Source organism: Callospermophilus lateralis, chromosome 6 (genome assembly GCF_048772815.1).
Source record: "Callospermophilus lateralis isolate mCalLat2 chromosome 6, mCalLat2.hap1, whole genome shotgun sequence".
NCBI classification, from domain to species: Eukaryota; Metazoa; Chordata; class Mammalia; order Rodentia; family Sciuridae; genus Callospermophilus; species Callospermophilus lateralis.
The window spans coordinates 30,877,657-30,903,946 of record NC_135310.1 but is presented as its reverse complement, the minus strand read 5'-3'; the positions used below and the strand labels follow the sequence as shown (position 1 = coordinate 30,903,946).

The window sequence follows — 26,290 nt, the reverse complement described above, 5'->3', positions numbered from 1 at the left end:
CTCCTGATTTAATATAATCAGTAGCCTGAGTAGATAATGACTAGGTTGAGATGTTCCCGTGGCAACCATTTCAGAACAACACAATGTGATTTCCACACAGGCTCAGCAGAGGAAGTGACATACAAAGAAAACATTCCCAGGAACTGGGGAGTCTTTAAGAACCAGGGCTGCTGCTGTAGGTTTTAGGGCACAAATTTCAGCCACATAAGGAGCCTGGTACTCCAAACCAGCCCTGGGGCTTTGCAGTAGTAGATTAATTGGCTATTTGGCTTTTCCTGCCTGTTAATTTGCTCATCTTGATCTTTAAAACTCTGTTTCTCTAGACTCACCTATACAGGCATAGGACCATTTGGGCTGTACAAGCATGAGGTCATTTTATCAGAGCAACAAAGATATTTTCCTTTGCTTATTATTTTCAAAATGGAATCAATATATGCAAACATACACACACACACACACACACACACACACACACACACATACACACACACACACTAACCTTTTTATGAAGAAACAACCCAGAGACTCAAATGCTCTTTTAAAAGACTGCCATTTCATCTTACAGTTATTTTTTCTTTGACTTCTAAAAGACATGTAATGAAGGACTGTGGACCCAGCATGTTAGAAACCACCTGGCAGTAAGTGATAGCTCCATCTTAAAAATGATGGACAGTTTGTTTGCAGAGTCCATTATCTAAGGGAGAATTCCTAGTAGATGGTGACAGCCTCTCAGTGACCTTTTTAAGGATACCCTTTAAAGTAACCTCTATGAACTACACAAAATGTAGAGAAAGTGAACAAGATGTCACAGAGCTATATGAAGGCAGTCTGGCTGAGAGAATGCAATTGCACCTTTTTCCAGCCCCAACCCCAAGCAGACAAGGGAGGGGCCAGCTGGATCTACTTCAGACATCTCACACTTACGAGTGCCCGCGTAACACCCCACAATTTCAAAGTTCAATATTTACCTTCCTCTAGAAGAAAGGCAAAGAACTGGTTGTGGTTGTGGTGTTTTCTGGCTCAGCTGGATCATGCTCCATCAGGGCATTTGGCTGCCAGCTCCCTAACACTTCAGCTACGGAAGTGCCAAACCAGTAGGATGGTTAGCCACCGAAATGCCACTTCATCACGGAAGACAGAATTGACAGTGTCCTGAGTGTCTCATTCATTTCCTATCTCTATTCCATTAGAAACATCCATGGGGCACTTCCCATGGTTGGCAGGGTGCCATGGTAGGAGATACAAAGGTGAATGAGACATAGGCATTACCCTTGAGGAATTTATATAGACATAAGCAAATAAATTCTTTATAGTGTGATAGTTCTATTAATACAGGCAGGTATAATATGAGTATATGTAATATGAAAAATATATGCATTGTATACAAGTCAGAGAAGTTAGTTCTGTCTTGGGACACTGGGGAATTCCTGAGCTTCCTGAGGATTAAACCATAAGCAAGGACTAAAGGGAAGCTAGAGAAAATGCATACTGAAAGTTACTTCCAGTGCCATTCTAAAATACACTTCACAACTTATGAAACCAGGTAAGTATTGTCAAAAATGTACTCAACCAGATAAAAACATTATTGAAAGATGAGGTATTCATATAGGATTTCAGCAAAGACGTTGAGGAGGATCATTTAAAGTACCTGGTAGTCAGCAAAAACATATTCAAAAAGAAAAATAGTTTTCATAATTTAAAGTTAGACCCCACAACAGCCATTAACTTCTGTTCAGCTGGCTGATATCATTTAATGGATTTACTTATAATCTGAGTGATGAAAAATAGAAAAATGGATCAAGGAGCTCAGTATCTATCTCCATTCCATTATTATTCATTCATGCAACATATAAAACACACACTCTATACCAAGGAGGAAGCCAAGGTACTCTGAGCCACATCAGTAACCAGAAGACCAAGCTAGCTTTCACATAATGGAGAACTTCCATCTCAGACAGCAGACTCTGGGGTCTACCAGATGCAGCAAACAAAAAATATTTGCACAATTCCTTTCAGGTTGAAAAGAATTGTTGGATGGGGGTGGAATATAATATATGCTACCCCTGGGCTGAGGATTCTGAGGGCTAGAAAGGAATCTGAGATATTCCTCTGCCCTCAAACAGCTCACAATCTCATTATAAGAACAGACAAACACATGCTAAGTCAAGGATCATACAATAATTTAATAATTTAATTCTAAAATAATTGACATAAACAGTAAAGCAGAGATTAGAGAAGGCAGAGATTTCTGAAGTGCCCTGAGCAAGAGAAGGTGGCTTGATGGTTTTGTGCTAAACCCCAAAACATAAGAAAGAAAGAGTGTTGACTGGTTAAGGAATTGCCTTCTAATGAGAATGATCTGACAGATGGAAACTAAAATCATTAGGCAAGAAGAATGTCTAAAAAATATTAAATAAAGTATGTTGACTAGAGGAAAAATTAAAATGTTGGGATGTCAATATAAAGAATTTGAACTTGACTCACTAAGCAGAGGATCACTAGAGAATTTTGAGGAAAAAAAAAAGATGAATAGGACTGAATGGTTTTTCAGAAAATTAATTGACATCCATCTGTAGGAAAGACAGACAATGAATGAAAAGAAATGTAATCAGAAGACAGACTTTGATAGCAGTAGATATAAAAGTATAAGTCAGAGGTGTTATATGGAAGAGGAGGTAAAACTTGATAATACTGAATATTGTGGACCTCCAAGAGGTGGTCTGGCCATCTGAAAACTTCAGTGATAATGGAAAGGGCAAGTTGTGGAAAAGATGAGGAGCTCAGCTGAAACAGGTCGAATCTGTAAGAAAGTCAAGTAGAAATGTAGAATGGGAGCTGGAAATAAAGGATCAGGGTGCAGATGAGAGGCCTATTGTGGAACTTCCATTTGAGGATCAAAATCTTCCAAGAGCCATATGACCATTTTACAAAGTCAACAACTACTTTGTCTGAGGCCCCTTACATTTTTAATTTATGATAAACTTGATTTAGCAAAGCACTGCAAAAGCATTGATGATAGAGCCCATAAGGAAATCAGTTTCACTAGCAATTGATTTTCCTCTATGAAAAATTATCTTGTCATGCCCCCCCACACACACACTGCCACCATCTTGGATTCTGTTTGGCACAAAGACATCTGCTTGGGTCAGACCTAATTCACCTGCACCAAAAAGAGAGCTGGCAATTTCCTACTGCAGCACTTCCTTGAGCAAAACCCAAACCCCCTTGGTATATTTCTGGTATGGCAGGGCCTCCTCGGTAAAATATAGAAGGAAACAGAATAAATTAGGTTTCTTTTGAGTGAATCTACCCTATGAGTCACTGACTGAGAATGTTTTGTTTGTTCAATAAAATTAAATTCGACCTCTTCTCCAGAATAGGCAAAGCTTATCTCTTGTGACTTCATTAAGGGGGCTATTTCCTTTCATTGCCACCCCACCCTCAAAGTTTCAGGAGATAAAAGGGATTCATCATGGTCCCCATTTTCCTATATATATGAAAAAATAGAGAGTATCCCTCTCCTTAACATCTTCCCCGTTTCCAGACTGAGATCTCAGGGTTAACACACACAATCAAGGAGCTCTTGTTTTCTTCCCAACTAGCAAACCAAATTGCCTTGGGGCACCTGGGTGGTTTATTACTTGTAAGTAACTTTCAGAGGGAGGGCAGCAATTACAGAGGAAAGTCCTAAGGGGAAGGTGGCTCTTGCCATGGCACCTAGCAACAGCCACCATAACATTGAGAAAGGAGGTGTTTAATCCCAGGCCCAGGATGCATGAAGCCAGGTGTGCAGCCCTCTTAGGTAAGGCTCTCCCAGGCTTTCAGTCTCTGGAAAGCCTAGAAGCACAAGAGAATTACTATAAACACTAGAAATAATAGAGACCCTTAAAAACTCAGCCACAGGCCGCCGCCTCCCTTCCTCCCTACTATGGTTACCCCCACTTGAAGCGGTGAGCACACCAAACTCCCACTCCCCTGTGCATGCAATAAACCATTGACAACACAGCTTTGGAATCAGATCTGGCCCAAATCTACTGCTTTTGTGAGCTTGGGAAAGATGCCCAAACTACTTAATGTGTCCACATGTATGGAAAGAGATTATAATGCCACCCTTCCTGGGTTGTGCTGAGAAATCCATGAGATAAATGTCTCCAGCAGCCTGTCTTGCTCATAATAGGTCTATAATAAATGTAGTTGAACTTTGGATGTTTTTTTCTGTGTCTGTTGTGCACACCCCTCCCCAGCCACTTCTCCTTGGAAGAAACTATTCACCCTCTGAGCCCCAGCCCTGGTATCATGTGCTTGGTGAAGCCTTCTTCAACCCTCCCAAGGACCCAATTGCTCATTCTCTTCATGCTTTCAGTCCATCTCCAAGAAAGCATCATCATGCTGTCACTGCAAACTCATGGAACCTGAATCTGGAGAAAATAGTATCTTTTCAAAACATCCTGAGCCAGCCAGGCATGGTGGCACATCCTGTAATCCAAGCAGCTCGGGAGGCTGAAGCAGGAGGATAATGAGTTCAAAGCCAGTCTCAGCAATTTAGTGAGGCCCTAAGCAACTCAGTGAGACCCTGTCTCTAAATAAAATGCAAAAAAGGGCCGGGGAGGTGGCTTAGTAGTTCAGTGCTCCTGAGTTCAATCCCCAGTACCAAAAAAAAAAAAAAAGAAAGAAAGAAAGAAAAGTCCTGATGAACAAACCTGGCTCGGTGCCTTCCATGAGTTTTTGAGAATCATTTATTTATGTCAATAATATCTAACAATAATAATGGCAGCTAATATGTCTGAAGTCTTTAAGTACTACACACTGCCTTATGTGCTTTGCAAAGATGGACCTATTTAATTCCCACAAAACCTTTATGAGGCAAGCACTACCACTGAGGATGAGGAAACGGAGACCCTCAGAAGAGAAGTAATTCATCTAAGGTCACCCAGGTTGTAAGCTGGTTCCAAGAGCACAAACTCCTAACCATGGTGAAATATAATTTTTTACATAAGAATTTAATGTTCAAAGGCTATGCATGTATGCAATGGACTTCTTTTACCTGAACTCTCTATATAATAATTACTCCTTTCAAATATTTTGTTGTAATTATTTTTTACTTTTAATTAATAATTAATTAGTAATTATTACTTTTTGGCATTAATGCCAAAATATTTCTATAATAACAAATATTTCTATGACTTAATGTGGAAATATGTGTTTAAACACCTAAAATAGTAGGTTTTATAGCAGTTCCATTGTATTTTTCAATATTCCTGCTGCTCTGGCAGAAAGTGACAAATGACAAATTTCATCACCCGACCTGTGTTCTTTGATAAGAAAAAGAAGGGTGTGGTGGTGACAACTGAGGATACTTGTAAGCTGTCCCCAAAGAAGAAGGAAATGGAACTACTATTGTGACAAATTAAAATCAGATTTGTGTCTGCCACCAGTTGCTTTAATTTTTCTCAAGGGGGAATTGGTTATTTCCTGTCGTGCAAATAGCACATCATCGAAAGACACAGTTTCTAAAAATGTTTATAATATGTTAAATAAAAGAATAGAATATGAAATTCTATATCTAAAAAGAAAATCTCAGTTGTTTATGAATATATGCCAAAAATTTAACATGGCTCATTTTTTAGATGATTATTACTTCCTATTTTTTTTTTTGCCATAAAGCATATATTTCTCCAAAGTCAGAAAATAATGAGATTTTTGTTTTTTAAAAAAAGCTCATTGTCCTCCCAAAACAAGATTTTGTCCTAAAAATGAAATTGCATCCATGAGCCAGCAAACATTATTTAATAGGCCATCTTGGAAAACCAGTTGAAATGGTGACATTGGATAGCCATCCAAAGCTCTGTGCGCTACTTTACAATGATGGCTTGTCATATAAAGATGAAATTTATTCCAAATAACATGAAATCAAGTTGAAGCAGCTCTTTGAAATGTGGTGATGTAGCTCTTGAGCAAAAGTACTCAAGAGAGCATTCGGCCCAGTTTTTCATTTGCAATCAAAAACAATACAACATACGCAAAGGCTCCTTACAGGGTAACGAAAGAGTTAAAAATCAGCATTATGCTATTTGGCATTCTGTCTTCCTATGAACCACATGGCCTTTCTTATTTAAGTCTTACCTTGAAGATAGATATAACATTGATTCTACTGCTTGCAATGAGAGAAACCGTAATACAAGGATTCCCTTGGAGTTGAGTGGGACTGGTCCAGGGACAGCTGTTGGGCTTAGATTCTGGTAGCAGCTTCCTGCGTGCTCCAGGTCCTGGGTTAGAAGAGGGGGCTTTTCAGGAGTGCAACCCACAGGACTGTTGGCAAGGTAGTGAGTAAATGAGGGGAGAGGTAGGACAGCACCAGCCACCATAGAACTTCTCAAAAGACGCAGGTTTGTATCATCACTGTTATTAGTATTCCCATTTATCCACTATTATATGTAGAAATGCTTTGATGGTTATACAGTACTTAACAATATAAAGCCCTTGATTTCTACTGAAGACAGTGAGTAGTTTATTAGCCCTTTTTATTTCCCATTCTTTCAACAAATATTTCCTGGGCTTCCCCTACTATGCCAGACACACCTTCCAACATGTGGTTAGAAATAAAGCAGTAAGATCGGGAGCAATGGTGGATGCTTGTAATCCCAGGGGCTCAGGAGGCTGAGGCAGGAGGATCATGAGTTCAAAGCCAGCCTCAGCAAAAGCAAGTCACTAAGAACTCCCTGAGACCCTGTCTCTAAATAAAATATAAAATAGGGCTGGGGATGTGGCTCAGAAGTTGAGTGCCCCTGAGTTCAATCCCTGGTACCCAAAAATAAATAAATAAAGCAGGAGGAAGACAGAACAATAGCTGGAAAAGTGGAATTATGGAAGTGGAGGTTAACTTGTTTTGGGGGGTTGTTTGTAAGACATTTAAGCCTTTGAAAATTGCCGTGAGAAGGAGCTGGTTGAGAAGGGACTATAGAAGAGAAAAGTCATCGCTGAGAATGAAGCATCCTGAGAGACAGGAGGGGAGGACCAGCCTCAGGAAGCACAGGTGGGAAGAAGGAGAGGAGGGACGCAGCCTAGGAAGTGTCAGGTTTCTTAGCAGAAAGGTAAGGAACTTCCTGTGCAGTGATTTCTCGTCGCTTTCTCAAGCAGTGAGCCAGGTGGAGGGTGCTGGAGAATGGACAGCCTGAGAGGCCACCAGAGCTTGGTGGTCATACACGGGAGCCAGTGGAGATAAGCCTGCCCCTCTTCCCACCGCCCCTACACTCCCACATCTCCCCCCAGCAACACAGAACTGGAAAACAAAACCCTCTCCTCTTTCTGCTAATTTGGGCTCCATGGGAAACATAATCTATCAAGAACGTGCAGCAAGGAAAAGAGTTTCACTCCCAATGTCTGCCTTTGCACACCCACCCCACTCCCATCCACAACTAAGAGCATGCTGCAGGAAGACAGCTGCAGATGCAGCTAATTCCGTTACTGGACCGAGGTGGGGAGATGCTCCCTCTTTGCTCTTCTGCCCCCGGTGGCTCTGGACCCAACAATTCTAGTGTCTTTTCTCATAAAAGCACCAAAAAAAAAAAAAAAAAAAATAGAACACACTGACCTTCACATTGCAAGCCCTGGCAGCCTCCCTCTTCCCCCCCCCCCCCCCACCGCCCTGCACACCACTGTTTGACAATCCTTGCTATGTGAGGCCTGAAATTGCCCCCATCTCCTCCCCTCTCCTCATCTCATTCTTTCCTTTTGTGCCCTATCATATCTGCTTTATCTTTTATTTTGGACATAATTCTTGGAAAAGACTAGAAAACTAAAACTCTATCCAAAAACAAATCTTCCCCTTGGAAGATCTAAAATAGATCCCCCTGCCTTTTTAAGAAGAAAAGGTAAACCAGACTATAAACAATTCACATTTCTTGAGCAGCTAGTGCATGCAGGTTATTAAGCTATGGGAGATAAAAGATGAATTAGACATTGTGGGAAATGGCTGGAACACAACTAAGTGAAACACCAGATATTTTGGCAGATGCTGAAGGGCCCAATGCAGAAAGCACTGAACATTCTAGTGAAGGACCTGGTGGAGAGGGTGCCATTGGCACCTGGACAATGATTGGGTTTTTCTAAATGGGTTTTTTTTTTTTTTTTAAGTGTGTTTAAAATACAGAGCAGGAGCGGGGAAGGGCTGGGTTCGTTCAAAGGGCAAGTGCCTTTGGATTCTGAAGTGAGTGTGTGGTATTGAGGGGAGGGAGCTGAAGGTTGGAGGGAAGGTGATCAAATTGAAGTGAGATTAGGCTGAGACCTTTACTAAATGAGGATCTGTTAGGCAAGACCAGAGCCCTTCCTCAATGCCAATTTGTAATTTACTCTGTAAAAAAACAAAGAAGAAGAAGAACTGAAAGCTTGTGAGTAAAGAAAAACACTCTTTCTCCCTCATATTTTTCATAGTGATTGCTTCTGTTTAAAATTAAAACGAAGTCACAAAGAAATGGCCAGTTATTCCTGAGTGTACCACAAAAATGCATTCTCTCTTTAACAAAGCGCTCTAGCCTGCTATCCTGAGATCTAGACATTTTTTAAGAGTATCCTTTATTAAAACTGCTTATGCTCCTCTCAGTACTCAAATCAATTTTGTTGCGTAGAAAGTTCAGGATCTCAATCTAATATCAATATAGAAGTGCAATTGTTCAACTGTATAACTATATATCGCAATGCTAAAATTAGCTAATACTTACTGAGAGTGTTCTATGTGCTAAGCACTTAGTATATAAAGCCTTATTTATCCCTCTTGACAATGTGGTAAGTTCTATTAATTATCATTATCCTCAGTTGACACCAAAGGCAATGGGGACGCTGAGTACAAAGATCCACACAGCCAGATTGGGCTTGGCCAGTTTGCCAAGCCTGACTGTAGACTCTAAAGACCATCCTCTGTACCCCTCTGTGACAGGCTTCTTCCTGGCTCCCTGCTGATGATGCATGCTCCTCAGGCCAGCTTCTGGACCACCTAAATACTCTTCTTCACTCACTTGTTCATTCAGTAGATTTTTCCCTAGCACCTACTATGTGTCAGGCACTGTTCTCAATTGCTCAGCTCCAGCAGTGGAAAGGAAAGAAAGTTTCTTTCTTTAAAACATCTCTTTTCTAGGAGTGTTTTCTCTATCACCTTTATCCCTCTTGATTATGGCCACCCTTTTTTTACGGAGGAAATATCAGGTCTCTAGACTGTCAATGTTCTTCTTCATACCACTGCCCAAATATCTTAATATTCATGTGAAAAATTATTTTCACAGGCAAATAGATTATGATACCTCAGTGGGAAACGTCTTGAAAGATAAGGGTGGCTTCATATATGGAAAGACAAACAAGCTTTAGTCAACTGACTGAATGAACGTTCTCTTAATTGAGAATTTCCAAACATGGATAACTCGTTTTGAAAGAATTATAACACAACTCAAAACTCCTAACAAAATAAAAAGCTATTTGGGGCATAATTTAGTTTTTCTTTCGTGATTCATTACTTCTCATAATCTTAGAATGTCTCAGAGTCAATTATTTTAAACAGCAATTATTAACTGGAACTTCAAAACAATCTTTGTGAATAGCTGAACTTTTATATTGTTAAAATTTCCATTTGCTGAACCAATAAAGGCCAGCATTGCCACCTGAGATTTTGAAAATAATCTAAAGCGGTGGGATTTTATTTCAACTCTTTGAAAATGATTAACAGAAGAACACAATGGATGAATTTCATCTGATGTTAATAGCTGAATATGTAAGAAACACCCACTCTATGGAAATTAATAATAAGATGTGTCACCATAGTCTTATGACAAGACTGATTCTCTGAGAGTATTTTTGAACTCTCTATTGAACAGATCTAGCACCTTAAATCACCTTTTAAGATTATTTCTAAGAGTCTTAAATAGAGAAGATTAAGAAAATGAATACCTATACTTCTTGAAATAATAATTAAGAGTCTTTGGTAACCATTTATCCATTATATTAATGGCATAAATAATATGAAAGGATGACTCAATGGCAATTTAAGGACAATTTAAATTACCTACAAAAAGTAAAAACTTGGGCTGGAGAATTTTTTTAAATTCTTAAATTCTACTCTTTAAATTGTGGAATATAATTTTAAATGAGACTGAGAAATATATGAAAAATCAGCAAAAATATAGTATCATAAAAATATATTGTTATATTAAAAAAATAGGCAGCCATGGGGATAGGAAAGATGGTGGAACAAGACGGACATCTTATTCTAGGTACATATATGATTGCATGAATGGTGTAACCCTACTTTATGTATAACCAGAAGCTTAAAATTTTGCTCCATTTGTGTACAATGAATCAAAGAGCATTCTGCTGTCAGATATAACTGATTAGAACAAATAAATAAATTTTAAAAGAAAAGCTAGGCAACAAAAAAATTACAATCACTTTGCCATATAAAATTAATGCCAAATGACAGGATCAGATACACATATCCTCTGTCATTAAGCCAGAGCCATCTAACTGATACAGGATTTAATACCACATTCTCATTTATTTATTTCTTTAGACTAATGAAGATCAATTTTCTTTTATTTTGATATTATATTGATGAAGTATAATTTCCAGAAGTAAAGACACTTTTTTATTTCTATATCCTAGTGCCTAGAGCAATTCTTTGCATATAGTAAGGACTTAACAAATACTTATTGAATGAGAAAACCAAATTATTTAAGATGTTATTCAAAAAGACTTGTTGCTATGGATGGCATATTCCATTTTTACTAAAGGTAAATTATACATAACATCTGACAACTATGGCTGGAAATTTTGCCCTATAACAAGAAGTCTTTCACTATGTACATAAAAAAAAATACACAACAGTAAATCTCACGATTGTGTACATCCACAAGACTGGGATCCTAATTAGAATAAGATATATTCCATGCTTCTATAAACATATATAAATAGATTCTACTGTCATGTATAGCTATAAAAAAGAACAAATAAAACAAATTTTTTTAGAAAGAAATCTTTCAAAGACAAAATCAGTAAAGGATAGTGTATTTGTCTGGTTTTTGTTGTTATAACAAAATGCTAAGATCTGATACTTTATAAGAAAAGAGGTTTATTTATCTTCAGCTTCAGAGGTTCAAGACATTGACACCAACTTCTATTCAGCTCTGTGAGGACCCTTCAGCTGTGTTACATAGTGAATGACATGATAGCAGAAGTGTGTGCAGGAGGGAGAGATCCTATGGTGGCCCAGGCACCAGAGAGGCAGGCAAGAAATCAGTCTTGCTCTTTATAATAACCAGAGAAGAAGGACTCACTAGGATCCCACAATAACTACTTTAATCCCTTCCAATGACCTAATGATCTCCCATTGGGATTCACCCTTAAAGGTCCCACTACTTCTTAATATCAATACACTGAGGACCAAGCCATTACTGCCCTAGAAGACATAATAATAGAAGCATCTACTGCACCTACATGCAGAATCCCTGTGAGTGTGACAAATGCAGATTAACACAGGTGCATTATGTTGAAAACATAGTCAAACATTTCCTAAGGTGGAGAACAACATCTGGAAAAGTCCTGTCCACCACTTCCTCCTCCTATCCTACCCCAATACTTCTTGACAAAACGACATTCTTACCTTAATCTGCATAGTAATTGCATTTTTGAAAAGCAAATATTAAAACTATAAAATTCTTTGTGGCTGGCATGGTGCTGCACATCTGTAATCACAGTGGCTGAGGAGGCTGAGATAGGAGGATAGTGAGTTCAAAGCCAGCCTCAGCAACAGTGAGGAGCTAAGCAACTCAATGAGATCCTGTCTTTAAGTTAAATAAAAAATAAGGCTGGGGATGTTGCTCAGTGGTCGAGTTCAATCCCTTGTACCCCCCAAAAAAAGAATTTTTTGTGCTTATATTTAAAAGAGAGAAGTAGGGTTAGGTTCCAGATTCTAATTATTATAAATAGGCTCTTCACCTACATGAATACCTGAACAATAAAAGAGTAATTGAAGGAGGTACAGGACAATTCTTGGTTGTGTAGAACATCCCTGGCTTCCTCCCAGTAAATTCCACTGTAGCCCTTTCCATCATTTCAACTACCAAAATTGCCCCCCCCCCCCGTGTTTCCCAAATGTCCCCTAGGGAGTAATGCCTCTGACATTGAACTCATAAATCCTAGCAGCACTTGAGTCTTAAGCTATGCATTGCTAACTAATGTGTAGTTATTAAGCCACTTTGGTATTTTTATTTTATCAGTGATAGCTTTCAGTTTTAAAGTGTCTTAAACATAAAATACAACTTCTAAATCTATTATCGTAACATTCTACTTTATTATTATAAATTCTTATTATTTATGGCTTGTTAACCATTAAGTTTCTCTTTTGACTTGAAGTTAACAAAGAATGAATTTAAATTAAATTTCAGAAAGTTTCATTGCCCTTAAGAAAACTATTTCAGAGTTGGGGCTCCTGAGAGAATTAGAAATTAAATATAACTAGAAATATGGTTACTGAAAATGAGAAACTTTTAAAATGATCTAAGCCTCTCAGGGCACATTTTGACAGATGCATAATCTTTCAAAGCAGATCTTTGGCATAAAATGTTGAGTGGGCTTTGACCAAGTCGTGCTGACAAATTTGCAACTGCAGCATTCATTGGGACATATAATAAAGAGAAAAAAAATAATGAAAACTTTCCAAGGTGACGGACCTTAAACTTAACTGAACTTCTGAACTTTGCACCCTGTTGTGATGTTTCTGACACTTTGAAGAATAGCTCTGGATGGTTTCCAAATAGCACACTCCTCACTCTCCATTCTCCAACAGTGTGAAATCTGTCAACCCCACCAGGTCATCAAGAGGGCAGACTGCTGCTTGTCATTACTGAGAGGGTGCTCTCTAGGACACTGAAAAGCTGGGCTGCTTCTACAGACTGGCACCTAAGGGACTGATTTCTACTCACTTGGAAAGCCAGCTTAGCACATATGTGTAAACCAAGTATGCCCAGTGCAAGTCACCAGAGTAATGATTTGACATCCATCCCCCTAATTCTTATCAGAAAGATGATCATTTAAATTAATTAACGCAACTTTGTTTGCAAAGATGGAAAACTTACAACACATTCCTCAGTTCCAATTAGAACCTGATTTTTTAAAATTCTGTTACCTATCAGATTGCGATAGGTGTGGGAACTATTTTAGTGCCCGTTCTGCTGGTTATAAGGTTCTTTCTGAGTTGCTTAACCTTTGGTACTCTATTTCTCCACTTTAATCCTAGAACCAGAGCAGGTATTAGTAGGTTATTTTGTTTTAAGAAATGGGGTCCCCAAGGAATTACCAAAGAGATAAAAGTTTTTCTTTGATTTTCACTTTCTTTACTCATTCCATTGTGCTCAGTGCTGGGAATTAAAAGATACATAAAGCATAGGCCCTGCCCTCAAGGAGCTAACAGTTTAGTGAGTAAGAAAGACAACTAGATATGACAATTCTAATAAGCATGCAACTGCTTTGCTGAATATGAATTGGGTGGCATTGCTCTGGGGTGCTCAGCACAGAGCGCCAGCCGCTGGAAAGAACCAAGAAGGCCATTCAACCTCTTTCCCCTCTTTCTGTCCCTTGCCCCACATCCTACCCTGTCCCAAAGCCCAGCCTCCCCATGACTTCCCTTCTGAGTAGTACTCCACACTTGGAACTATTCCTTCTACCCCCCCCTTCCCTCGGGAACTATTCATCTGGTTTTGCCTACCTAATTGCAAATTAATTCAAGCTCAAATATTCCTTTGAAATATCTCCCAGATGATGTTTTGGTTCTGACTGGAGCTCTCCTTACACACAAGCTGGCCTAACTCATATGCCCCATGTGGGCTCATTTCAATTCTTTTGCCCAAAAAACTGGTGAGTGGCAGAACCCACACTTGAACCTCATTCTAGGCCAAGAACCCTTTCCTTGATATTACACTTTTTAATTGCCTCTTTCTGCAGTTTGGATGTGTCCCCCAGAGTTTATGTGCTGGAAACTTAATCCCCAGTGTAACAGTGTTGAGAGGTGGGGCCTTTAAGAGGTGGTCAGGTCATGAGACCTCTGCCCTCTGGGGTGGATCAATGCCATCATGGCAGTGGGTTCATTATCACGAGAGTAGGTTCCTGATAAAGGATGAATGGGGTCCCCTTCTTCACTCTTCTCTGCAGTTGCTCCGCCACTCTCACAGAAGGTAAGGATGCATGGGGTGATACTGTAAAAAGCCCTCACCAGAGGCAGGCCCCTTAACCTTGGATGCCCTGCTCCCTGAACTGTAAAAAATAAATTCCCTTTCTTTCTAAATCACCCAGTCTGCTGTATTCTGTTATCACAGCAGATCTAAGGCACATCTCATCATCAGTCACTGAGTGTAGACTCTGGCCCCTAGACATCCCTCCCACAGAGACTCCAGGTAGAGCATTAGGACTAGGCTAAGGCTTACCTCTGTGGCCATGCAACAGACACCAGGGAGAACGGTAGGACCGTGATGGTGCCATAGCTGCCCCTGGACGTCCAAACCCTGCTGTTGTCCAGCTACACTACCTGCCTGCTTGAAAGGCTCTGGAGGCCCCAAGAGAGTGCAGGGATTTCCCCCACGGTCACTTCTTCAACTGTGACTGCCATGGAGGAGCAGTAATGAGCTCTGCTTCTTGATGGGGGTGGGGGGCTCTCTGCGGGTTGAGACTCCATGTCCCTCATCAATGACACCCAGCTCAGGGTCTGAGCCAAAGTAGACTTAATGTTTGGAGAAGAGAAACAGGAGTTACTGAAGCCATCAAGGACAGTTATGCTCTTTAGTCATTCTACAAGTCCTTAGCTGAGTTCTTCTGGAACTATCACTTCTCTTCTCGTCTCCTTCTTCAGACACAGCCATGACAACTCCTCACTCTGAGCAGTGCTGAGTTAGGAGGAGGGAAGGCAAGAGACACAGCACCAACTCTTCACGTGCTTCATGGTGGTTTCGATGCCACCTTTGCTCCTTGCCATGTACATGTCCACAACTTCTCCTTGAGTAGGTTTCTCTGTGGCTTTAGCAGGTTGTGATTATATTCACATTTTGTTTTCCAACGTAGGCTTATATAAGCTTGTTTTTAGAACTGTATAGTCTCTTGAGCTCTTAGATTAGGAATATTCTTCTGACTAACCACTCTCCCTGCCATCAAGCTTAACTTCATCCAGAAGGAAAAGCAGGACTAGTTACCAGGAAGAACAGGTTCATGAATGACAACTCTCAAACCCATATGGGAAGCACAGGATGGTGGAGAAAAAAAAAAGAAATCCTTGCCTTTCTTAGGTTGCCTTTTACTGAAGCCACCTCCTGTGGGTGTTTGACCATCCCTTCTCCTTTTTTTTTTTTTTTTTTTTGTGTGTGTGTGTGTGTTTTGTTTTGTTTTGTTTTACCACTAAGCCACAAACCCACCTGCCCCACCTCCTTTTTAAAATTTCTTTTGAGACAGAGTCTCCATAAGTTGCTTAGGGCCTTATTAAGTTGCTGAAACTGTCCTTGAACTTGTGATCTTCCTGCCTTAGCCTCCCAGTGATACTGTGCCCAGTTTGTCCCTTCTCTTTTGGTCTCCCTTACTCATACCTTTTCTCCTGCTCTGCCATCTCACCCTCTCCACCCTGCCACACACCCCAAAGACATACCAGGTACCATCTTGCCTTTATCCCATGTGGAAAGACAGGCTCCTGACTCTACCAAAGGTGAAGGGCAATACGAATGACCACATTCTTGACAGTGGCACACTTGCTAGAAAAATAACTTTCTCTTGCTCATATATTTCACCATATATTATAATTTCTAGGCATTTTACATTAAAACCTCCCTTATCCTTCCCAGCTAAAGTAGAAATCAAAGTGGTGAAAAGGTTCAAGAGCTTATCCCACCGTGTTCCAGGCAGGAAATGGGAGAATCCCAGAGGCTATGGCTATCCTGAAGCAAGTTTGCATCCTAAGAGCAGCACAATGAGCCCAAAGCCAAGATGCTATGTTCCTTGAAGTAAATGCAGAAATAGTGCTTTGAACATTCTATACATGCAAGCGCGTCAGTACTTGGCAGAGTCCACGCTCAGCTGATATTTGTTGGGGGAGCCTTTCCACACAGGAAATCAGATAGCCAATTAACTCCTCCATTTCATTCATTGACAACTGCCAAAGAAAAGCTTACATATATTAGATAACCATTCCTGATTAGAAGACTACTGAAAATTATAAAGGTAATGAGTTATATTTAGATAATACGTAAAAGACATCTGTGTTTTCTAGAGGGAAGGAAAGAAGAAGAGAATGACCATGAACTACATGAAACGAGTAAGACGATGTCTCAATCGGCAGACGTCCCTTTGGGTACAATTCGAGTGACTTTCAGGCTCCAAAATGGTTAAACAGGAGTCCTGTACACATCCTGTCAAAATTTTATTTTGAGTAGCCTGTTTGCCCAAGTACCTCCCACTCCTTCCCTTCCCCACAAGCGGCTGCTCTGCTCTATGTACACAACAAAAAATGTTTGTCTTGTCCAAAGCTGCAGGCACTAACCAATGTCTGTGAATTTCTCTGGGTAACAACATAATAATCAAGTCATATTAAGTCAGTGTCAGGATGACATGTGTTTTCAATTTTAAAACCCACAAGTGATTTATTATTCATTTCCTAATATTACATTTGTACATTTCGTGAAACAGGAAAAGTTACATACATAGAATCACTTCCAAATTTTGCCATGAAGTTATTTCTTGAGCTGTTTTCTAGTGATTTTATGGTTGTCTTTCAGGATCAGCATTTCAGTATTCTCACTCTGACATTCCTATTCAGTGATACCATTTTACCCTTCAAACTTTTAGTCTTTACTGACTTTAAACATTTGTATTTATAAGTAATATTTAAAATTTCTTTTTACGGTTTTTGTTTTAGTATGTTTTAGTATATTTTTATTGTGGTAAGTAACATGAAATCTACCCCCATGAATTGTTAAGTGTACGGTTACGTCTTATTACTTATTTACTTCTAAGTACAAATTGTGCAGCAGATCTCTAAAACTTTTTCACCTTGCATAAACTGAAACTCTACACCCACTAAACAGCAATTTCCCATTTCCGCTTTCCACTTTCCACTTCTATGATTCTGCCCACTTTACTATTCTTTTTTTTAAAGGATATAAAATTGAAATCCCTCAAGTACTGATATACCACTACACCCCAGTGAAAATAAGGTTCTGTGCTAGCATCACACATGTCTCCTACTCTAAAATTTCCTGTAAAAAAAAAAAGTAGGGTATAATGAATAGCACATCATCTTCAAGAAGAGATGGACCCAGGTTCCAGTCCCTGCTCTGCTACTTACTGGCTGTGTGACTTTGGATAAATCAATACACCTTTCTGAGACCATTTTTTTTTCATCTGTAAAATGTACCTATGAATACCAACTTTACAATATCCACTTTTAGGAAAATTAAGTGAAATGACAAATAGAAATCACCTGATATGTATTCAATATTTCTTAGTTCCATCACCCAAGCCCCAAGTCCTATTTCTGCTATGATTGAATACGTTGAGTGGGAGGCCAATTGTGTTTATTCCAGATTAAGTACATCTATTATGTCTTTGGTGTCAGGTCAGGTACTGCAAGTGAACACTGCCATCATCATCAAAGACAAGTCTTTCTTTGTTTTGATCTAGTTCAGTGTGGGACCTTGAGCTATTGATGTGGCTATTCTTAATGTGCTACTATGATCCATACAAAACCATGGAGTTCTCTGCTGGACTAAGGGTGGATATTTACATGTAAAATATTACACTCTACCCACATGTTCTAACCATTTATAAAGCCAGAAGTTTCACTCAAGTGCAATACAATTCAAGCAAAATCTTTATTTTGCAACCTACAAATAAAGAGGAATTTAGCTTACAGGACATTTCCTTTCCAAAGAATAAAGCATAAGGTATCCTTTTCTGCACGTTATTAGGATAAAAGTTCCTATTCAGACCTCTACCATTGGAAAAGTGAATACAGTACTAATCTACCACCATTCTAAAAATGCACTTATAATCATTGCATAAAATCCAACAAAGTCAGAAAAGAAAATAGAGGTTCAAGCTCTACCCAAGGCATCACCTCTGTTATCTGTTGTGTTAGATGAGAGAATCTTATCTGCTCTGGATAATTTATTTAACTTAATAATCACATGTAATCAGGTAATGTGCTCCAGTAGTTAGGAAAGCAGCGACAGCTCAATCAATAATCACCTCTTGCCTTCATTCCTTCGTCCAGTAAAGACTTTTGAAGCCAGGCACCATGTGGCCCAGCAGGTCTTACAATGTGTGCAACATTTGCTTTCAAGGCAGGCTAAACTACTATAATGTCAATGGCAAAGATTTGGGGCTCACAGAAGCATCTGAATGCATCTGACCAGGAAGTCGAGAGGCAAAAGTTCAAGGTGGAGATAGCATTCAGGTGCATATTGAAACAGAAAGCCAAGAGGACAACAGCAGATCAGAGACCTATCTGTCTGCAGGGAACCTGTGGAAGAAGATAAAAATGGAAAAATAAGTTGGCATCACATTGTGGAAGACCACAAATGCCAGAGTAAATAATATGAACTTAATCAAGTAGACATTGGGGAGCCATTGTAGGATTTGGAGCAGAGGGCTGACATGGTAGGAGTGTACTTGAGGAATAAATCTGTCAGTGGTAGGAGAGATCGATTGGAGGGGGTGACCAGAGGCAAAGACTTAGTCCAATATTCTGAGACGGGGGTGTGCAGTAGCAGACATGGTGAAAGCAGAGAAGCAGATGTACATTACAGCATACATCTGGAATTTCTGTAGTGAAACTTAACATCCAAACACATATCTCCAGATAAAAGACCACATTTATTTTAAGTATATGCTGAGCACTGGGAGTTACTGCAGCAGTTTTTAACCTCTGGAGACGTAGGATCAACTGAAAGTTTGGTCATCTCAATTTGCTTACCACAAGCCATCGCCCTCAAATCTGGATTTGCTAAACATTTCAAACTCCAAAGCGGAGGGTTCAATAAAACCACATTGTGCCTGGCACATATTTCTTCTCTAGGACTGAGGAAATTTGATCTGTTTCCTACTAATTCATTTAAATTTCATTCAAGCTGAGATTTTTTAAAAACCTTTCTATTGCCCAAAGAAGCCTTAGGATATTCCTGTGAAAGACTTTTTCCCTTCTGACAAAAAAGGAAACAACCATTCCTGACCTCAGAAGTTAGAAATTGGATGGAATGGATTTTTATGGTAGGCAAAATAATCAGACAAAAGCAGTAAATTTTGCCAAAAACCAGTGTGTGGTGTGGTTGAAGAGGACACGCACATAATACTCTCTAACACTTTGCTTCCACTAGGGAGCAGGTGTGGATGTCACCAGCTGGGGAAGGAAAAGTCCCTGATGTCCCCTGACTCATCACTGTCAAGAACATAAAAGAAAAACAGCAATTGAAAAAAAAAAAATTAAATGTTAAAAAGTTAGATCTTGAGAAACAATTTTACCCTGCCTTAAAGAACACTTTCCTCTTCCTCCCCCTCCTCCTCCCACAGCCTGGCTGTGTGGAAACAAAGCTCTTCTTCTGGTGACAGCCATCAAGACGTCGTGAGCATTCCTCATGCACAGAAGAGCTAATGTCATGGGGCTTTAATAAGTTCTGTTCAAGACCTGAGTTTGGAGAACTTAAAATAACTTCTCAGCTCCTTTAGACTGAAATCCGTGTCCCAACTTCTAGTTAGACTTTTAAAATATCCATGTGCTCTATTTTGGTTTGAGTTTCTTTCCCACCCTTCATTTTCAGTGTTTTTGTTATTGTTGTTCATGATGTTGTGTTCTGTGTATGCTTGTTTTTTAATGTTTACAACTGATTTTCTTCCTTTTCTATTAAAATCTGAGCCTAGGAAATGCTCTTGATGTTTAGGAATTTATATTTTATCTCAGTTAATCAGTTGGGATCTCAAAAGTCATTGGTAATAACTTTGTTTTAAGGATATATCTGCCCCCACTCCATGTGAGAAAAGCTCTACAATTAATGACCTTATGGACCAAATAATATAGGGTTGTGATCAGTTTCTACCTACCATTTTCTGACTCTGAGAATATGTACAGGGAAAAATAAACAAATACGGCCATTTATGAGCATGGATGATTGGAGACTGGAAGAGATGTAGTATTTTATTTTAAAAGTTTTTTTGGCTGTTGATTCTCTTTGTGAATAAATGGAAACTTTAGTGTCTGAAGATGCTAAACTGTGAAAGGGTGGATTTGAATACCGAAGTCATTACAGCCAAAACCAAATTATGAAATTTGCTCAAAGCACATGAAAATGAATCAAAGTGTTTAATAATTTGAAATGAGCACTAGTCTCATTCAGAGACTGACATCTTTAACACCTCATCAAAAAGACTAGAAGAAGTCTACACTGTATGTTCTGGAAACCCATTAATATTATTTTTCTACATATTTTCTACACACAACCTCTTCATTGGTTTTTTGGGGTTTTTTTATTATTTCTTAAAGTAGTCTACTTAAAAATTATGTCTAACTGGCAAATGCATCTTAAATTAGGCTGCTTCAACCTTTAAATTCTTGGGTCGGCTTTCAAGAAAATTGCCATCCTGTATAATTCCACTAAACTTCCAACTTTGCAGGAATCCTGAACCCCAAACTAGTAGAATGTGTAATAAGTGAGAAGAAGCTATGTTGCAAACCTGCTACTCCTGTCAGGACACGTCAAGTAATTAACTTTGTCTCATCTTTTTAAAGCTGCATATTGAAAACTGCAAATTTCTCTCTATTTTTCAAGGGTTCAGCTTCTTGAAGTTAGACTAGAGCACACATCTCAGGAAAGTAACTTAATTTCTTCAACACATATTTACAGGGTATTGTGGAAATCCAATGAAAACTAACAGGAATCTGGTCTCTAAGACCTTACAGACCTGTGAATAAGAGCGAGCTTTGCGCCATATGGGGTACAATTGAGTGTTAGAATGGAGATCAATTAAATTAAATGGCAGTGGCAAGATAAGCTGAGCCCTGCAACTGTATTTTGGGTCTCACCAAGAAAATTATTTCAAAAAGTAACATGTAAGTTTTATCATCTTATATACAACTAAAGAGAACAAATTTTTTTAAAAAAATTTTTAAAGTTTTATCATCTTGCCTTTTATAAATTGGCTTATTATTGAAAAGGGGCACCTGATGGTGATGTTTCAATAAACTAATTGAATTTGTTTCAATTAAATCAATAATTTTTTATTTAATCTTACTTTTTAATCAACATGTAATAATTGTGCCTATTAATAGGACACAGTATGATATTCCAAAACATGCATACAGTGTGTTGCTATAGTTTACAACAGCCTGTTACCTACTTCATCTGGAAGAGAGGATCTCAAAAGCTCCATACATATATTAGAAGAGGGAAACACTAACAAACTTGTTACCATTTCCATTGTCTATATGATTATGCATTAGATACCAGGAGTTAGAGTTTGTTAAAATAGTTTCTGACCTTGAGTGTAATAGTCATTAACACCAATAACTCAATGGTACAAGATGACATATTAAAAATTATGTAAGAAAAGAATTTTAAAAGGCTATGAATATCCACTAGCCCAGTAAGAATTTCAATAATTATTAATACAAAAATTAGCAGAATAGGGCATTTGTTAGTACACTCTTTAGTAGTTTTGGCTGGATTAATGTTCAAAAGTGCTGATATTAAGATGATGTAATTGGAGTTCCATATTTACTTGAGGCTAGTTCTCTTCACTTACACATAAAGCTTTCTTTGTCTTTGGTATCACCTGAGAGTCTTTTGCACTAATTACTAGCTACTCTACTTTAGGAATAGTTGATATTGATCTTATTCAAGGAACCAGGTATACAGTTGACAGAAAGGACCTCATCATATAGGCATACTTATAGCTTTTAAAAACAAAATCTCAGGTATTTATACCAGGTTCAAAGTTTCTCCTAGTACTAACATTTATCATCCCCTATAAAGAGAATATGCCATAGAGAAGGTACTCAAAAAAAATGAAAATAATTTTTATGAACCTATTTTGCGCTTAAGCCAACTCCAACTTGTAAATTTTAAAAATTACCATACTGGCAGAGCCAATACAAACTTCATAACCCTAAAATTAGTACCAGAGTAGTGCAAAAATGTGTTAATATGTACATACTTGTAATATTCATAAAGGAACAAGTGGACAGAAAATGAATTTCACAGTTAGGGTCAATGCTTACATAGATGAGGCAATGGAACATTCTAGAGCACCTTTGTGTAACTATTCCAAATGAGAATTTGGAGACCATGAAACAATAAATCCAAACAAAGATGAATGCCTCTAAGTAATGATTTTTTTTTTTTTTTTTTTTTTTTTTTGGTACTGGGGATTGAACTCAAGGGCACTCAACCACTGAGCCACATCCCCAGCCCTATTTTATATTTTATTTAGAGACAGGGTCCCACTGAGTTTCTTAGTTCCTCGCTCTTGCTGAGCTGGCTTTGAACCCACGATCCTCCTGCCTCAGCCTCCCAAGCTTCTGGGATTACAGGCATTTGCCACTGTGCCTGGCTAATAATGATTTTTTATCATATGAATCTCACTTTCACTACTAGATACATTACTAAGATGCCATAGATTTTCCTGAGCTGAATTTAGCTGGGCTATCTGTAAGACTTAGCTTAACTAATAATTTAAATTTTTAATCCAGCAATGCACATGATCATACTCCTAATTACTAAAGTACGTATGCTAGCTATGCACAGAAAGTCCTTTCAGAAACAAAGATGTCAGAACTTATACAATGATTGATGACACATTTCAATACTTAAAAGAGTAGTACCTAGTACAGTTATACAGAATGGTGATCTGCTTTCAGATACTTTCATTATGGATTTTTTTTCCTATCAGCTACATTTTCAGTTTCTTATTCTTCGTTTTTATTATCTCACACAGCACAAAAATGCTTTTCAAATTACAGTTGAGTGATTAGTAAAAATTAATACTGATTTAAATGAACATAGTTTTTTTGGCATTATTTCATGTTTTTCCTCCTTTAAGGAGTTACCTTGAGGATTTTTTTTCATTTAGTTTTATGTATGACCCCCAAATAGGAAAAGTACATATTATTATCTTTACCAATGGCTATCTCACGTCACTTCTGAATAATTGTCAAGAAAAAATATATTGGAGCTGGGTGTGGTGGCACACGCCTGTAATCCCAGTGCTCAGGAGGATGAGGCAGGAGGATCAAGAGTTCAAAGCCAGCCTCAGCAATTTAGTGAGGCTCTAGGCAACTCAGTGAGACCCTGTCTCTAAATAACATTAAAAGGGCTGGGGATGTGGTTCACTGGCTCACTGGTTGAGTGCCTGTGGGTTCATTTCCAAGCATATATATATATAACATAGGAATAATTGTTTTCATTTATTTATTGAAAGAATGGATTTCCTTTTATATGAAACTATCATCCCATTTCTTATTCTCCAGCTCAGTAAAACTCCTTGCAGGAGTTGACTGTACTTGATGTTGTTTTATTTTTTTTTAAAGAGAGAGTGAGAGAGAGAGAGAGAGAGAGAGAGAGAGAGAATTTTAATATGTATTTTTTTAGTTATCGGCAGACACAACATCTTTGTTTGTATGTGGTGCTGAGGATCGAACCCGGGCCGAACGCATGCCAGGCGAGCGCGCTACTGCTTGAGCCACATCTCCAGCCCCTTGATGTTGTTTTAAACATAATTTTTAATTTGTAGAAAATTGTCAAGAATGGAACAAGTCACATACTATTTTTCCATATGCACCAATTATTATATTTTACAATATTTTCCTACTGCTATAAATTTTTTCCTTAATCACTTGAGAATTTGTTTTATACATCATGCCCCCTTACCTCTAAATATTTTAACCTGTATTTCTCAAAGAATAAGGACATTCATCTGTGTCATTCAGTTATCACATTTAAGAAATATATAAATATGGTATTATCTCTTGCATAAGTCTATATTTAAACTTCACAAATTATCCTAAAATGTCTTTCATGAACATTTTTCTCTGATCCAGTCTCCAATTCAGGATCACACATTACATTTAGTACACTATTATCCATTATTCTGAAATAATCTGTTATCCATTATTCTGAAATAATACCTGACACTATCATTATGTTTCATGACATTGACATTTTTCTAAGAGTACAAACCAATTGTTTTGTAGAGTTTCTTCAACCTGGTTTTTCTGTGTTTCCTCTTTATTGGGGTTAGATGTACATCTGGGGCAGGAACACTCTATCCATGATGTTTCTTTAGTGTTTCACATCAGGAAGTGCATAATGTCACTTTCTCCCATTATTGGTGACTGTTGAATACTTAGTAAAGATTGGTGCCCCTTCTACATTTGTCCACTATAAAGTGACTATTTTTTCCTCTCTAATTAATAAGTCATTGCATGGAGATGCTTTGATATTATGTAATTATCCTACTGCTTTTTAAATTTCCCTTAATAACTTTAGTATCCATTAAGGATTCTGGCCTGATTCAGTTATTACTATAATGTCTGCAAAATGGCAATTTTCCAGCTCTATTATTTCTTCTACACTTTTCAGTTGGCACTCTTTGCAAAAAAGAGCTTTCCCTTCTTATTTATTCACTTTCTTGCTTACTATCTCTATGGACTTGTTAGTTCTTATTTCAGTCAATGATTTATAACATGTTCTTCCTTATTTATTTTGTGACTCTAATATTCCCATATTTGCTCAGAGGGGCCTCTTAAAATTTGTTTCCTCTGTTATTTTTAAATAATTGCAGCATTTTTTAAGGTATCCCTTTTTTTCTGGTATAACAAGATGTTACAGTTCACCTTGTCCATTTGCTGTTCCGGTCCTAAAAATGGCCACTTTACCAATGCAGTCTGATCGCTCTTAGTGAGAAATCGTATTTAAAAAACAAAATCTGGGTGTAGATGTGTTTATCGTTACCAGAGAGTTGTTGCTTGTAAGCATGCAATGAAACATGCTCTTTTTAAGTATATAATTCATGGTCAGCTCTTAGTCCTCATCATACCTGATGAATTAGCATCATTAGATACTTAGGATCACTCCTGGATCCTTGTTGTATTTCCTCACTGGGCTCCCAAGGAACTCCATTTCCCTCCAATGTTACCACCATTGTCCAAGCAGCCATTTCTCCTGTATTATGTCAAGTAATAGATCTTTCTGCATCTAAACTTTTTCTTAAATCAGTCCTCAACACAGAAGCCAGGATGGCCTGTTTAAACATAAGACTGTTCTTACCACTTTTCTGCATAAAACTTTGCCATGGCTCCACAGAAAGGCTAATAAAATATATCATCTTCATGCTCTCCTTTGATCTAAGACTTCATCTCTCACTCTCCCCTTTTCTCTCCTCTACATCCACACTGAACACAGGCACTCAATTTTTTAAATAAAAGAACAAACCACTTTATTCTGTACTTTGATTTAATAAACTTATGGAAATGAGTGAGAAGCCACCCGCAGAATGGAGTCCATGTCTACCATTTTTAATACTGATGTGTGCCTAAACACAACTTCAGTGGTACTCTATTTACTTCTTTTTTTTTTTTAGTTTTATTTTTTTATTTATTTATTTTTATTTTTTTTATTGGTTGTTCTCTTTGTGTACATATCTGCCTCTTTTCTTGGTCTCTAGATTCATTTTAAAATAAAAATTAATTTCATTCAGGTAGCAGTTCCTGAGAAGAGTAGGTCTTGCCATCTCTGAATCATGTATTTGCATGCATGATACAACCTACATAATGAATCAATGTTGGTCATTCACTGCCATTAGGGAGTGCCATCGTTTCCTCTGTTTCTGGCATTTGTTATAATTTTGAGTTCCATAGAGCAAAAGAAGAGATGGGAGAAGGTATGACACAAACCAAAATCAGCTTATATATGAGCTGTACATTTTCCTACAAGAGTGTTAAATTGACTCTACATCCAAAATTGGCAGTAGATGTCACTTAGGTGGCCTTAGAGTGACTCAGAATTTCCGTTGAGGTAAGAACTATCTTGCCAGATATTCAAATTACATGCCTGGCACTTTTCTGGACGATCGTCATGATGTTGACAGTCAAGTTTGGAGAGGTACACATGACAAGAATATTAAAATATCTCTACTGCCAGACATTTATAGGGACCAATAGAAGAGGATACACTCCATTAGAAAAGCAAGCATCCTCTTTGCTTCTTGAAGGGGCATTTAGATCACTTTAGCT

At 38.2% G+C, this 26,290-nt stretch overlaps 1 protein-coding gene across 2 annotated transcripts in view; it reads left to right on the top strand.

Moving 5' to 3' along the window:
* Pde7b (phosphodiesterase 7B) overlaps positions 1-26,290 on the top strand; it is a 310,149-nt gene that overhangs the window by 239,410 nt on the left and 44,449 nt on the right. The gene's annotated exons all lie outside the window — the stretch shown is intronic.